At 48.0% G+C, this 15,169-nt stretch overlaps 1 protein-coding gene across 1 annotated transcript in view; it reads right to left on the bottom strand.

Annotated features, from left to right (window-relative positions):
- The window catches only part of WWC2 (WW and C2 domain containing 2), a 130,055-nt gene that overhangs the window by 67,356 nt on the left and 47,530 nt on the right, over positions 1-15,169 (bottom strand). The window lies entirely within an intron of this gene.

The raw sequence follows: 15,169 nt of genomic DNA, 5'->3' as shown, positions 1-15,169 counted from the left end.
CAATACTTATAATATTTTATGTAAAAAAGTCGATTTTTATATAATTATACTAATAATATGAAGCATTTCCTGAGTGTTTGCCATGTACCGCAGAGCTTCAATACATATGAGTGTGTGAGTTCAATCCTCATAAAGCTCTGCAGAGCAGACAGAGTTATCATCACTGATGTAATGGCCTGTGCAGGAGACAAAGCTTCCTGGGAGTCACATAACCACGGGATGATGCAGCACGTGCCTCGCACTCGTGAGCACCCGTGGTGTCCACCAAGTTCACGACGCAGTCTGTGGCCACCACTGCTGTCAGTGCCCGGCCTGACTACTGATCCCCACTTCGATTTGACTGCCACCCACTTCTGGAAGAAGCGTCAAGAAAGGTGTCCCTTCAGTAGGTTCTGGAGGGAGCAGCGGGGAGGGGCCTGGCCTTGAAGATGACGCTGGCTGCCCCTAGAGCCGTGATGGCGAACCAATGACACACGTGTCAGAGGTGACACGCGAACGCATTTTTTTGGTTGATTTTTCTTTGTTAAATGGCATTTAAATATATAAAATAAATATCAAAAATATAAGTCTTTGTTTTACTATGGTTGCAAAGATCAAAAAATGTCTATATGTGACACGGCACCAGAGTTAAGTTAGGGTTTTTCAAAATGCTGACACGCCGAGCTCAAAAGGTTCGCCATCACTGCCCTAGAGCCTGCTCTCCAGCAACGAGGGCTGCGTGCAGGCTGCACAGGCTCCACCTCTACACCCCCCAGCCGGGGCGCTGAGGAGTATTACTTCCCACCACAGGTAACAGGAAAAATACCGATCAAGGACACGCAACTCCTCCATTCTTTAGGGACTTAGCCAAAGATCAAAAGTAGCTTTCAAAAAATATTTCTCTTTTAAGTCCAGTGGAACCTCGTTCCTCGAAGGCTGTTCAAGAAGCGACCTGTTTGAAAACTGAATCACTTTTCCCATTAGAAATAATGTGAATTGAATTATCTGCTCCAGACCCCCAAGTGATTCCATGTTTCAACCTTCCTTATATGCAGTGCACGCCTAATGCAGTTTAATTTATAACTAAACACGTCTTTTATTAAATGTACAGAACCACCCATGACTAGCCTTACAGGAACGTTCACCTATCACTGCCTGGGAAATACTCTCACTGGCTTGCCGCTTTCCCTTTATCCAATCAGCAACAGGCTTTCTACCCATTCAAGTGCCGGTGGTTGCGTGTTGTGAGCACTTCCACATGCGTAGCAACATTAGCACTCCCGGTGGCCTCTTGACGCTTAAAAACTGTGCTAAGCCTCCATTTCGTCGGAACAAAAGCATTCTCTCCTTCATTTGTTGCCTTTGAGACGCTTTTTGTCATGCTGGGGTACCTTTTAAAATGTATTTTAAAAAAGACAAGAAACAGAAAGTTACAAGCGTGGATGCGGGTGGGGAACATGGGAACCCTGTACATTGCTGGTGTGGATGTAAAAGGCGCAGTGTCTGCAGAAGGCAGTACGGCAGTGCCTCCAAAAGCTCAACGCAGAACTGCTATCTGACCCCGCAGTTCCACTCCTGGGTCCAGACTAAAGGACCTGCGACAGGCACCCAGACAACTGCATGTACACACACGTTCACGGCAGCGGCGGTCACAGCAGCCAAAAGGTAGGAACCACTCGAATGTTTGTCATTGGATAAGTGGGTACACAAAGTGTGGTGCATGCATGCAGTGGGGTACTATTCCCTGCTACAATGTGGACGCGCCCCAAAACATGCTCAGTGAAAGCAGCAGACACAGGGGTCCCATATAGACTGACGTATGACTGCACATACGTGGACAGCCAGGACAGACGGACCCATGAGGACAGAAGTATGTCCGTGGCTGCCAGGGGCAGAGAAGGGCACATGAAGAGAAAGGACTCTGGGCATCTGGAGTGAGGGAAACGCGTTGAACTAGCGCGACGGCGCTGGTGGTCGCACAACACTGAATACACTGTGTCATTTTAAATTAATTAATTTGTGTTATGTGAATCTCACCTCAATAACCTGTTGTTTTCACCTTCATTGTTGAGAGTATTACAGATGCCCCTCTTTTTCCCCCACTGTCCCCCTCCACCCAGTTCCCGCCCCACCCCAGGCCTTCGCCATCCTACTGTCTGTGTCCATAGGTAGTGCATATATGTATATAAGATCTCCGAATAAACTGCTTTTTAATAGTAATAAGTTCGAACAATGCTAAGACTCCAAGTGAATAAAATATTTCCACAAGAGGAAGCAAGATAATAAAAACATGGGAAAGTGTTCAACTTCACTAGAATAAAACAAAACGCCAAATGAAACAATAATCAGGCTTAATTGTAAGCTTACGCGACTATCAAGTTTTGTTTTGTCTCAGTCGTAATGAAACTTAGTTCTGGTGAGGATGTGAGTAATCAGACACTCATTCTTGCTGGTGATTCAGTAACTTGATACAATCTTTTTAAGAAACAATTTGGCAGTATTAAAAGCCATTCACTTGTTGATTACGCGTAACCTAGGAATGCTATTCTCACACAGTGCTCCCGCATCCTGTCCCACCTGGCACCCTCAGGAGGGCTCAGCAGCCACACACCAGCCACACACGGATGTCCCGCCTCCAACCCCAGCTTCTCCTGGGCCCGGCCCTGCTCTGCTCCCCAAATCCCCAGCACATGCACATGCCTGCCCCGTAAATAGTCAGCAAGTCATCCATGCTGACTGAGTGCATGCACCTTAGACGGGAAGACAGCGATGAAAACAACCGTATCAGGAAGGATGGTCACTTGTTTTTAACTTTCCATTTACGTATATGTCACGGTAAGTGCATTTACCAAAAAGAATATGAGGGCTGATCTGAAGCTGAACGTTGATAAACGTGTTTCCTGACCATGGGACCAGGTAGGAGAAAAATCTTTCAAGACGGTTTGAAATGAACGGTCCTGTGATAGTTTAGTTTATTCTAATTTACTGTTAGGCATCGTAAGTGAACAGCCAAGGAGAACACAGAACCTTGGTTCCAAGGACGTACAGGAATTCACCTCAGGTGTTTCAGTAACTCAGAAGGTGCTGCCTTTAAGTGTTTACCCTCCAGAAGCAAGCCTCGCGCTCTGCAAACACTTTCACCCCTACCTCTCCCCACTCCTAAGTGCCAAGAAATGTTTGCTTGTGGGATCATTTGGTTTGGGAAAATAGTTTGAGAATTTAAGTGGCTCCGCTGGCAAAGAAGGCAGGAATGTCTGAGAGGAAGAAGGTTGAAAGATTGTTGTCTAAACAAACGAACCAAGATCCACCAAGACGGTCTCATTCTCCTACGATGGCTCCAACAACCCGCAGCCATTCCGGTTTCAGCGCAGGGAATGGCTGCTCTGCTGGGGCCAGGTCTGGGCCGAGCCTGAGGGTCAGCCTGGGGGCCAGGCCCTGGCACCCCGGTGGGCGGAGAGGACCTTGTTCTGCTCAACCTCCCTCTTAAAGAGGTTCATCAAAATGAACCTGCATCACTTTGATCAATGTAAGGGACTGGGAAGACGGTGTTTGAATGCCTAGAACCTTATTCCGTAGGCACAATCCCAGTTAACACGCTTTTATTCCCAGCTATGTTTTTTCTTAAGTAAATATATGCATGTGTAGACTGATGCACAAATAACATGATACACATTTTGGCAAGATTAGTATTAAACTAAGTAAACTATATATATACTATAGTTTTGAGTCCTGCTTTAAAAGACACAAGTATTACATTCTCATTATGAGGAATACGCAAAATAGGATAAACTATTAGTAAAGTCCCTCTTTCATTTCCCTACAGAATGCTATATATATATATATATATATATATATATATATATATATTCCAATATTTTGGTATCTTTTCAGTATATAAGTTCACATACAAAGCATACAAATAGGCTGATACTATGTAAGTTTTCCATGACTTTAATCAGTTGGCATGCAAGTTAGAACTCTTTCAAAGATCATACGTACAGTTTACCTTCATCGTATTCTATATACATTGAGTAGATTACAGTCTACCATTCAACTGATAGACACTAGTTTCCATTTCTTTCAAGAGAAACTAATGTTTCAATGAATATGCTTGTAAATATTTTCTGCTGTTAAGTATTTTTAGAATGAATTTCTGGCAGTGAGTCAATGAATATATACACTTATTATTTTTATTACATATTATCAATCGTCAACCAAGGATATGATTTTACTGATGTCAGGGAGAGAGAGAGAGAGAGAGAGAGAGAGAGAGAGAGAGAGAGAGACATCTACAATACTAAGCATCAAGAAGGAAGAAAAGCATCCAGTACTAACAAGATGCCCTCGTGAACACCAGGAATTCACGAGACAAGCTGGCAAAGGGCGGCAATGTCACCTCAGGGCTCAGAAGCGGGGGCCTCTGCCCGTCAGATGCCAACTCCAGCTACTGGAAAACCTGCCGAGAACGAGCCGGGAGAGGGAAGGAACACAAGGGAGCAAAGATGCTTTTATCCTCGCGCTCCCTCTGCCGGGAGCATCCTGCCTCCACCTGCTGCCTCGCCTCAGGCCTGGTCTTTAAGATTCACCTTCCTCCACAGGTAGTGCCAGCGCCAACTCAGGGAGCCCTGTTCCCTCGGCTGTCATACTGAAGGGCACCAGGTGAGCTTTGATGGGGGAGGTATTTTCCTACTCAAACTGGTCACTTTCTTTAGTTTACCTGGCCTTTCAGCTCGTTGGGCTCCTACTGGCTTTTCCTCTCTATTCCAGGCGCGCTGGTTCAGCATGGCACTTGGCTCACAGACAGTTGTTAGAGAAAACGAAAAGCAAGTGGTTTCTAGCCGGACGCTCTGTGGAGATCCAGGCTACTTAGGGCCAACATCTGCCTGATCATTCGGGGTGCCTGAGAGCCACGGCAGTGCAACTCGGAGAAAGCACAACCCTTGACTCCCTCAGCCCCAGCCAGTTCCCCCGCCCCCCCGTCCCCAGACTACACAGCTCAGAAAATGCCACCACGATCATCCACCCAGATGCTCAGTCACAACCCGGGAGGCAGGCGCCCTCGAGGCTTCCCTGTCCAGCACGCCCCACACCGGATCCACCCTAAATCCTGCAGGCCGGACCCCCAGCACGCAGCCTCGGCCCACCCAGCGTCCTGTCCCCTCAGCCACGCCAGCAGCACCTCACGCCTGCACCGCACCCTAACTCCCCACTGCTGTGCTCCTACTCATCACCCTGCAACCCATTCTCCGCACAGCAGCTGGCGGGATTTCTTTTTACATAAAAGTTTAGTTAGAAACTACGGGCATCCGTCCTCCTTGTAAAACAATAAGAGATCACCGAGAATGCTCAGGCTCGTTCCTTCTGGCCACCAGCTCCCGCGCTCCCCTCCTCGCAAGCAGAGGCTTATGTCCAAGTCGCTGAGGCCTGCAGGCTGCTCTTCACGCAGCAGAGCTGCCCACGTCCATCTAAAGCAGCAGTTCCCAACCTTCCTAATGCCGCCGCCCTTTAATACAGTTCCTCACGTTGTGGTGACCCCCAATTTCACTGTTACAAATTGAACACAATTAAAGCATAGTGATCCATCACAAAAACAAGATGTAATTATATATGTGTTTTCCGATGGTCTCAGGCGACTCCTGTGAAAGGGTCGTTCGACATCCAAAGGGGGAGCGACCCCCAGGTTGAGAACCGCTGCTCTACAGGAACCATGTCCATGCATCGCCCAGCTGACTTCTGGGATGTGATTAGCATGGCTGGTGTCTCTTGTTTACTGCTACAGTCTTTCTTCCTCAGCCACAGCCCGGCCGTCCACCACGGGGTTCCCAGTGCCTGGAACACCCTGGTGCTCATCCACATGTGCGACCCCCACATGGGTACTGGCGACCCCGTCCACCCGCCAGCTGTGCGTGGGAAAGCACCTCATCCCCGCCCCGAGCACCACTAACACACAAACCAGGAGAATCACAGATATTTTTTTTAAAGCTCGAGGGTTGGAATTTTAAGAATCAAATATCAGAAAACGAAGACATGCCCCTGCGCAGCCCAAGGGATGGCCAACGGGCTGCGATCGAGCCCATACCTGGCACTGGCTCCGCTGAGCAGGCGATTGGGTTCTTACGCCTCACGGGAAGGCCTTCTCTGGCAGCCATTTCCTCAAGTTTCCTGCCCGTTTCCCTCTGGCACAGCGCCAGGTCCTCTGAGCACTAAACATTGGACGTATGGAATGGCAGGAATGCCTGATAGCTATACACACTGCGGAGATCAGCCCTTAGTCATAAACAAAAATGCATGCCCTTTGACCTTCGACTTAAATTCAACTGGAAGCAAACAAGAGTCATGAGCTGAATGCCGGCTCAGGGTGCGTGGCGGAGTGGGTGGGGAAGGCTCTAAATATAGCTCCTCATCGCTGAGAGTTAAATACTGTTTATTTATCTAAAATGTTAATGCACTGCGATCGCAAAGCACTGCTTGGTTACCTCTTAGATTAGTAGCACCTGAGTTAGAGAAACAAGCCATTAAAAATCACTTGATAACCACACAACCATCTCCGTGTCTGGGCCTCATCTGGAGGCATTTCCCCAGTCCTGTGGGGCTGGTACAGTTCACGATCTTGCCTTTCTAAGGCCACGCTCCCGAGTGAGAGAAGAACAAGGAGGCTGGACGACACGGGACAAGCAGGGGAGTGAGACGGGAGCTGCGCGCTGGCAGTAAATGGAGACTCCGTGCGCCGACCACGCGCAGCAGGCAGAGCGCCGACCGGTCTGAACGGGAGCAGGTGCCACGGGTCCAGCACCTGTTGTGTCTGAATGCCCTGAAAGGAGGTTATAATTCTGGCAGCACATTGGTTGGTGACAGGGACATAAAATGTTAAACCAATGGGAAAAAAGAGACAATTATTAACTATGGAGAAAACCAAAGGAAACTCGACTATAGAACATTCGGTTGGTCATCCGGAAACAACAGTCACACAGTCATAAAAGGGTACACACCGAGGAGCGATTTCTCTACCAGGTGATACCACGCGCCAAGGTGATGGGGGGGGGGGGGAAGTGTGTGGACAGTGGGCAGGGCGCCGACTGGAAAACCAAGACATATGAACATGTTGTTTAAAATACAGAGGTAACCACGAAGGTAGCCATTCAGTAGTAGGTGTGGTTGGCTCGGGGGAGAGAATCGGGTGTGGGGAAGGGGAACGGGTTTGCCTTGGGAAACCATTTTGTGTTTATTAATCATTTACAGAGACAACTTTGATTAAAACAAAGTTGTAAAATCTCCCATAAGTTTCCAATTTTAATGTCTAAAGTCAGAAAACTTTATCGGTTGTTGCTACTCACTGATTCAAAGTTATCCCTAAAGAAATCTCATACATTTTTAAAGTTACGTTTGCTCAAAATTCACATAAAGCACATCTTCTGTTTCTCTAAAGCACATCACCTATTACCAATGTAGTCTTTTAGTGTAAACTAAGTTGCAGCGAACCTTAAGTAAGATTGAAAATGTCAGTATTATACAGTGGGGCCTTGACTTACGAGTGTCCCGACTAACGAGTTTTTCGATACAAGCCGTCTCTCGGCCGATTTTTTGCTTTGAGTTGTGAGCTAAAATTCGGGTTATGAGCCAGCTTCAGATACCCCACCGCTAGCTGGCGCAGCGAACGTCACAGTGAATGCCACAACATCAGCCCAGCATCATGTGTCTCACTCGTTCACTTTTTGATTTGACATACGAGTAATTTGAGTTACGAGCTCCGTCACGGAACGAATTAAACTCGTCAGTCAAGGCCCCACTGTGCCTACTTCTTCTAGCTTTTGTTTGGAAGTCCTGTTAAGCCAACACAGAGATGCCAGGTGATGTCTCTGTGCTGTACCCTTGGCCCTGCTCGAAGAGGCTGCCGTGTGACGGGAAGGACACGGCTTGTGAGGGTTACCGCCCAGCAGTGGAGCTGTGAACCCTGTGGGTGGAGCGATGAAGGAGCGATGAAGAAGTGAAGGCTGTTTCCCCGGCTGCATCCGAGCCGGTGGTCAGCAAGCTCCGCGCTCCATTTTGTAAAGCAGACAAACGAGGCGATCTGAAGAAAGTACTCTTTTAAGATGTCATGACGCCATGACCGTCTCTCCGCCCTCTTGTTTCTAGCATGCGCCCAATAAACAGAACTAAAGATCGTTACCCATGAAACGCTAGGTCCCAAAAGTGCTTTCAACGTCGGAGGCTCCCCCTGGCTCACTCCGGTGCTGCTTTACCTCCCCCGTCCCGCCCTGGGCGGTCTTCACCTGTCTCTGAGCTGCTCCCTCACCCACCACCCCGCCTTCCCCACAACCAACACGCCAGGACCTCAGCTGACAGGCTTGCCCACGGCAGCCCCTGCGTGTCAGGCATGTGCAGGTCCTGCTCACGGGAGGTTGGCCATGTTTTCCTTCTATACACCCCGAGCCTGTCCCCCATAGCGACGTCCTGTCTGCCTCCTCGCTCTGAGGGCCGCAGCCAGACGATGGGTCAGAGGACCCAGGATTTCCTGGAGCGGAAACCCTCTGGCCAAGGGCACAGCAACGGCTGTTCACCTGTTCTGCCTCCGCGAGCTACTAAGCGTCTGGAAGAATCCTCCAGCATTACTTCTGCAGCTTTGCCAACCAACCTACTATTCACTAAGTAATTTGAAAACCTATTTTCCAAAGAAAACAAAATCATCCTTTTGAAGTGCACTCTTCTTTTGAAGCCCAAATTGGTGCCCATGTATTGATTTCATCGTAATTTTTCTACCTCCCTTAACATCTACCTGTTTAAAGTAAACTAGAATCAGGTTTCAAAGGTGTTCCCGGAATGGAAACATAAATCTACATGCTATGTCTGTTTGATTATGAAACAATTCATTACTGAGTAAATCACTGGTTTAAGAGAAGTTGTAGCACTTGATTTATTTACAACAGGTCTTGAATCTCCAAAATGAGTTAACTCTTAACGCAAATTCAATGTGACATAAACAAATCGGGTTCGTATGCATACAGATATTCACCCCATTGTTTGGGTATAGCATGGTAACTCCAAAATTGTATTCTCATAAGATTTCTCAGAAGGACATCCAAAAACAAAATAAAAAAAACTCAACTTTCCATAAAGGTATAAAAAATATACAAAACATACTGTCAGTCTTCCTCAAACCTTAACAGCTAGTAACACATCTAATTTCAATGAGTATCCATAATTATTACATGTAATTACAGTAAAATATAGTTCTCACATGCCAACGATTTAGTAAGCTTGTAACTTATTTGATGTTTTTTTCATTTTACTATTTCAAAATGGTTTTAAAAATACAAAGATACTGACTTAATACTTCATGCTGTAAAGAGATGAATTTCACATTTAACGATAATTTTTTAAAACTCTTGTATTTCTTCACATACCCTAATTTAAAACCCCTTTTCAATATGTGAAAATGGTATCCAATGTCCTTTTTCATTTTTATCCTTAAGGATTTCTACCACAGCCAGTGTTCACTCCAACACGCAATGGCGTACAGGGAGGGACTGATGGGGTTAACAATCTCCCTTCTTTTTCTCTTTTTTTAAAATATATTTTTATTGATTTCAGAGAGGGAGAGGGAAAGAGAAAGAGAAACATCAATGATGGGAGAGAATCATTGATTGGCTGCCTCCTACACACCCTTTACTGGGTATCGAGCCTGCAACCTGGACTTGTGCCCTGAGAATCAAACCTATGACCTCCTGGTTCATAGGTCAATGCTCAACCACTGAGCCACGCCAGCCAGGCCTTTTTTTCCTTTTTTAAAATATATTTTTATTGATTTTAGAGAGGGAAAGAGAAAGAGAAAATCAATGATGGGAGAGATTCATTGATCAGCTGCCTCCTCACATCCCCTTACTGGGTATCGAGCCTGCAACCCGGACATGTGCCCTGACCGAGAATCAAACCTATGACCTCCTGGTTCATAGGTTGACACTCAACCACTGAGCCACGCCAGCCGGGCAACAACCTCCCTTCTTCATGTTTGCTCTCTCCAAAGACTTTCTAGGCACTAGAGATTTTTAAATATAAGCTTCAACAGCCTTGAAGTAGAGTAGACCTCTTTACTGTATCACAACTAAGCCGAGACACACAGACCGTGATGGGACTGGGCCGAAGTTAATCACAGAGTCCCCCAGACACAGCTCCGTGGTGACGTGAAACACCCAACACGAAGAATCAGAGCGCCAGGTGCCCACTGGGCTCTGGCACAGCTTGCTGGGGAGCGTCAACTCGGAACCACCCCTCTGCCTGTTGGTTCTTCACCCACAGAGCAGCAGGGTTTGAGTCAACAATCCAAAGTCAAGCACGCGCTGAAGCTTAATGATTTTTTAGAGTCTGCAAAACGTCACCAGAGCTGTGGCCATTCACGTCTCACTTTCCCACTGACCTACATAGGAATCTAAACGAGCCTTAATTGGCAGTCGCCCTGACCATTTTGTTTTAGACCCAAAAGAGTCCTGTGCTGTATCAGGCAGGAAATACAAGGGTCTTTTTAAATCTTTAAAAACAACTGTTCACTGACTTCCACTGCTAACTACATAGACTCCAAGGTGTCTGGTCTGCACTGGGACACCCAGCAGCTGGCCTCAACCTGCCTTCCCACCTTCTTTCCAGGGATTCCCTTTGCTGTTCCGGAAGCTCCGAATTAAACGTGCTTCTCCTAACTCCACCAGCGTCTTCTTCCTGTTGCCCGTGTAGTTCTTGGTGTCATCTTGGCTGTCCTCTCTCTCCACAGAGGCAAGTTCCCCCTAATCCTCAAAGACAGGGAACCACATACTTTATCATCCAAACTGGGACAACACTTTTAAAATATAGTTTTATTGATTTCAGAGAGGAAAGGAGAGGGATAGATAGAAACACCAATGATGAGACTCACTGATCGGCTGCCTCCTGCACGCCCCCTACTGGGGATCAAGCCCACAACCCTAGTATGTGCCCTGACTGGGAATCGAAACGTGACCTCCTGGTTCATAGGTCGATCGATGCTCAACCACTGAGCCACACCGGCCAGGCCAAAGTGGGACAATTTTGAGTGAAAGGAGATATTAATTGGATGGGACAAGGGATGCTAGCAGTAAACTGGGGCTTATCACACAGCCGGGACCCATGAGGGCTCTACACAGAGCCCAGCCCAAGCACATCTACTGGGTAGCCTCTGCCTCCCCTAAAGCTCGTCACACTTTACATTTACACCTCCTTTTGAGGACTGCTTCTGCTGCACATCTAAGCTGTGTGTCTGCATGAGTCAGCGTTACACTTCCCACAATGCCTCACTTGTAGTGGTAGGTTCCCAATAAACACTAGATGCAGAAATGAGCTGTAGACATGTCTAACTCTCATAGATGGAAGTCGCTGCTTCAGATCAGGGCCTGCCTTTTTACATCAGCACCAGCCACAGAGAAGAACCACACTCCGTGGCCACACCCAAGAGTCATCTCACTCAGACATGTTCACAAACTGCGATGGCACGTGTCCTGATAGGAAACCTCCCCGGTTCACATACGATGGCATCCAACCACGCGGGGCTCTGTTCACAGCTCCACAGAGCTCTGCTTCCCATCGCGAGGAGGCGTCCCTTGAAAAGCAAGGATCCCCTTCAGGAGCGCTTCTGATCGCGGGACGGAGAGCTGAGACACTGCCATGACCCCGCGGGGTTCGCTGCGCCGCACCCCACAGCCCTGCATCTCTTCCTGTCTTCAGATGGTGACTACTTTCTAGCTCTACATTCTAGACACCTTGGGGTTCAGACCCACACTCACTGATCTCGGGGTCCTCCGGAGCGCAGAGAATAGCACACACAGCACATACTCAACAAATACTGAATTAATATTTAAAAATCAATGAGTACATGACTTGAGGCTACGCAGCAATGAAAAATAAGAACTCCATGGCCCTGCTGAAGCGTGCTTCACCTACGCACGGATTCAGACCTGCTCCAGCCATGTGTTCTAACTCCTTAGTGTGCAAAAACCCAGTGAGGCCTTACGAGTCCCCACTTCACAAGACACGGAAGTTCACAGGAGCGAAGAACGCTGTCCAGAACGAGCTGCTACGTGATGGAGCCAGATCTCAAATCCAGGCACTGAGCAGCAAGGCTGTCTTGATCCACACAGGAACATTGCAGTGCACTTGACAGACATGGCATTTACATAAGAGAAAATATCTACACGCCCCTTGTTCCTCTCATCCCTGAAGTCCACAGGCCACCACAGACAACGAACTGCCCCACCTGTTCTATTCGTTTTCTGAAAACAAGAGGGAAAAAGCTTTCGTGGGCTGCTTCTTCCAGCCACTGGTATAGACAGGCCTGGCTATGTCCAAGTAGGGAAAAACAGAAGAAGCATGACTGAGCGAAAAACAGAAGTTAACACACTACAGGGCGCGAAGTGGACAGCCCAAGGGCCGTAATGCCAGCCTCACACTTTGTTCCTCACAAACACACATGACACTACTGCTACATGAATGTACTGAGTTTATTTTTGGGTCAAAATAAATGAAGCCCTTTATCATCCAGAATGTCCACCCGGAGATGGACTTCTTTACTAAAACAGAAAGTCTTATGAATTAAACAAAGAGCACTTTTAAAAAAAATCAAACACTTATTTCTGTCCAAGTGCATGTCATTCTACCCTGTATTCAGACGCCACGTACAGGAATTGGCTGAAAAAGGGAAACTCACGCTTGGTGCCAGCTTTCAAGACGCCTTCGTTACCTACCAGCTCCTACATTCTTTCTTTGTAACAGTCATTAAATGTAAGCCTCAGCGGGCTTCCTTCCCATTCGCTGCGAGTCTGCAGGCATGAGAAGTATGTAGCATTTATATAACAGGAAATGTCTAAGAGCATTCTGCTGGGACTTCCTTCCCCCACACCCCCCTCCACGCCCGTTCCTTAAACTGCCTTCAAAAGGCCTGCTGTGTTCTCTCAAAACTAAACTCGGGTTGCAAACAGAAAGCGTGTGCTAGTGCTCGGTGTGTGTGGACACATCGCCACGGAGGCTGCTCAGAGCCCCAGCCCCGCTCAACGGCTCTGCTCCCCAGCACCTGACCCTGAACGCTCGGCTGTGTCCACGCCATGCTGGTCAAACATGCTTTGCTGTTGTTATCAGGGTGGAATTTGGGAGGAAAAGAAGAAAGCTTACCAACCCGGCTCCCCATTCTCCACATACCAAGCCCTGATCAAGAGGCCCTCGCAGCGCTGGGCACGATTGTGTGGTTCTGACTCTGACTCTCGAGTCACCCCCACCCACCCTCGTAGCAACTCTGCCCAACCGCGGTCTGAGTTCCCAGGGGCGTTTCCCCAGGAAATGGGAGGCTCGGAATGGAATGGAATGCGAAAGGGCCCGGCTCAGGGTGTTTGTCCCCGGTATAGAAGGAGGAGTGCTCACACAGTGCCTACCTGAGTCTAACGTCCTTTCCTTCTGAGGACCCCTGACAACAGTCCCTAGTAACAGTTCTTAGTCCTTCTGGTTGATTAAATGTCCAATATGTGCCTTTTCTACAGGATAGCATTGGACAAAAATGTCACTCTGGTCATGAGCATGTGGGTGCCGCCATGCCAGGGGCAGTCACATGGACCGGGAACGCAGCCCATCATAAATGGCCTGGTTTTTAAAAACATCTAGCCATGTCCCCAGACGCCAGCCAATGTCGGGGATGCCTAGGTCTGGCCCCACTGAGGACATCCTCATGAGGTGGGCCGAGCTGGCCTACCCCGGCCTGTCCAGGGCCACACCCACAGGAAGGACGTCCTCTCTGCCCCTCCAAAGCTACACGTAGCACACGGCTCCTCCCCGCCAGAGCAGCCTGGGTTAAAAAAGAAAGAGAAAAGAGGAATCCCTAACTTAGTTCTACCTTTCTCTGTCTTTTGAAGATCGACTCCCGGTCTCTTCTTTCTGTTCCCATTACGTTAACACACACACACACACACACACACGCCAAACCAACAATGACAAAAAAGCATAAATCACATAATGCAGAGGACACTGACCTGCAGAAAGTCACGTTTTCCCGTAACAGGGAAGTGGGGTTACTAAGTCTTGCTAATGAAATTTAGAGCACAAGTGAATTTCTCACATGGACCTTTTCATTGCTCTTCACACAAATTATTTTGTCCAAACTGCGAGAGCCTTAATTTCAGGTCCATTTTCTCATTACCCTAAAACACTCTAAAAGCACCATTTTGTTCAACTGAGTCAGTCCCAACTGCATAGTGTAATTCGGTAACGTGGCTGTCCGTAGGAACACTAATTTCATTTTATCTAAAATTAATACAACCTGCAACAGCCGAGCCCACCACCCACTCCCCTCGCCACCTGCTGCGATGATGCCGGTCTATGTGCACCTGTGCTGGGAAATCATGAGGCCCCAGGGGCCAGATCCCAAACCTCCTTTGTGCTATGACCTAGAAAATACCCAACAACTCACAAGACGGAAAGCATCTAAGTCATCGCCCAGGTTTCTTTCACGTGAAGGTGTCAGGTGGCATCACTTCCTCTGGGGCATCTTCACACTTTCTGTCACAGCCATTTCCCTCCTTTCTAGGAAGAGAATCGGACTCCACTGAGTTCCTGTGGCCACGGAGCTCCAGTCTCAGGAATGGTGGCAATGTCAACACTCCCACGGCCAACTGCGAGGGCATGTGCGGGTGGTAAGTTTCTGCCCTTATCCTCACTGGTACCTCCTGCCATGAGGCTTGAATGTTGTCTAATGTATGTCATACTTCTCTCAAAACTCAGCTACAGGAAATGCCTGGGCTCCAGTTGTGGCATCCACAGCCCGGCCCCGAGTCCATGTGAGACCACAGGCTTTCGGAGCGGGAAGCACTCCTTGGGCCATAGTTCCTGCCACTGAAGTTGTATTTGCTCGTGAAAAGCAACTTTTCACTCAGGGCCCCAGGAGCCTGGGGTAACCACCGGGTAACCACCGAACAGTGGTAATTGTGTTTAGAACAAAGAGCATCGCCCACAAGGGGACACGCGGACCTGAGACGACGCCTTGGGAGCACGCAAAATCACTTCTGGGCTTTCTAGCAAAATGCATAACCTGACTCTAATCATGCTTAAACACTGAACAAACACACATTGTGGGCCATTCATTTACCAAATAACTGGCCTGGACTCCTCAAAACTGTAAGTTCATGAAAGACACTCGGAGAAACCATTCCAG

This window comes from Myotis nattereri (genome assembly GCF_964212035.1).
Source record: "Myotis nattereri genome assembly, chromosome: 2".
In the NCBI taxonomy this organism is placed as follows: domain Eukaryota; kingdom Metazoa; phylum Chordata; class Mammalia; order Chiroptera; family Vespertilionidae; genus Myotis; species Myotis nattereri.
This window is presented reverse-complemented; position numbering and strand designations above follow the sequence as displayed.